The sequence below is a fragment of the Cnephaeus nilssonii genome, assembly GCF_951640355.1.
Source record: "Cnephaeus nilssonii genome assembly, chromosome: 1".
In the NCBI taxonomy this organism is placed as follows: Eukaryota; Metazoa; Chordata; class Mammalia; order Chiroptera; family Vespertilionidae; genus Cnephaeus; species Cnephaeus nilssonii.
The window spans coordinates 75,490,525-75,492,100 of record NC_137072.1 but is presented as its reverse complement, the minus strand read 5'-3'; positions in this window follow the sequence as shown (position 1 = coordinate 75,492,100).

The window sequence follows — 1,576 nt, the reverse complement described above, 5'->3', positions numbered from 1 at the left end:
GGCTTTGTAATATAGCTTGATGTCTGATATTGTTATCCCTCCAACTTTGTTCTTTCTCAGAATTGCAGTGGTCATTCAGGGTCTTCTTTTGTTGTTCCATATGAATTTTTGGAGAGTTTTTACTAGGTCTGTGAAAAAATTGGTATTTTAATAGGTATTGCATTAAATCTATAGATTGCTTTGGGTAGTATGGACATTTTAATGATGCTGATTCTACCAGTCCATGTACACGGTATATTCTTCCATTTGTTTATGTCTTCCTCTATCTCCTTTTTCAATGTGCTGTAGTTATCTGACTACGTGTCTTTTACCTCCTTAGTTAAGTTTATTCCTAGGTAACTTAATTTTTTTGTTGCAATGGTAAATGGGATTTTTTGTTTGTTTGTTTGTTTTTTCTCTTTCTGTGAGTTCATTATTGGTGTATAAAAAGGCCATAGATTTCTGGGTGTTAATTTTGTATCCTGCTACATTGCTGAATTCATTTATTCAATCTAGTACTTTTTTGATAGATTCTTTAGCGTTTTCTATGTATAGTATCGTGTCATCTGCAAATAATGACAGTTTTATTTCTTGTTTTCCAATTTGGATGCCTTTTATTTCTTCTTTTTGTCTGATCGCTATGGCTAGCACTTCCAGTAAATATCAAACAGAAGTGGTGATAGTGGGCATCCCTGTCTTGTTCCTGTTCTTAGGGGAAATGGTTTTAGTTTTTGCCCATTGAGTATGATGTTGGCTGTAGTTTGTCATATAAGGCTTTTTTACGTTGATGTATGATCCCTCTATTCCCTCTTTGCTGAGAGTTTTTATCAAGAAAGGGTGTTGGATTTTGTCAAATGCTTTTTCTGCATCTATTGATATGATTGTGTGATTTTTGTCTCTCAATTTGTGTATGTGATATATCACGTTTATTGATTTGTGAATATTGTACCATCCTTGCATCCCTGGAATAAATCCCATTTGGTCATAATGTATGATCTTTCTAATATAATGCTGGATCTGATTTGCTAGGGTTTTGTTGAGGATTTTAGCATCTATATTCATCAGAGTTATTGGCCTGTAGTTCTCTTCCTTTATAGTGTCTTTATCTGGTTTTGGGATTAGGGTAATGCTGGCTTCATAGAAGGAGCTTGGAAGTGTTCCTTCCTCTTGAATTATTTGGAATAGTCTGAGGAGGATAGGTTTTAGTTCTTTTTTGAATGTTTGGTAAAACTCTCTTGTGAAGTCAGGGCTTTTGTTTGCTGGAAGATTTTTGACCACTGCTTCAATTTCCGCCATATTTATCATCCTATTCAGAATCTTTTATTCTTCCTGATTGAGTTTTAGAAGGTGATATTTTTCTAGGAATGTGTCCATTTTTTGTAGGTTGACTGCTTTGTTGGATTGAGTTGTATATAGTATCTGTTTGCAATCATTTGTATTTCAGTGGTGTCTGTTGTTATTTTGCCTTTTTCATTTCTGATTTTGTTTATTTGGGTCCTCTCTCTTTGCTTCTTGGTGTGCCTGGCTAGAGGTTCATCAATCTTGTTAATCCTTTCAAAGAACCAGATGTTGGTTTCATTGATCTTTTGAATTTTTT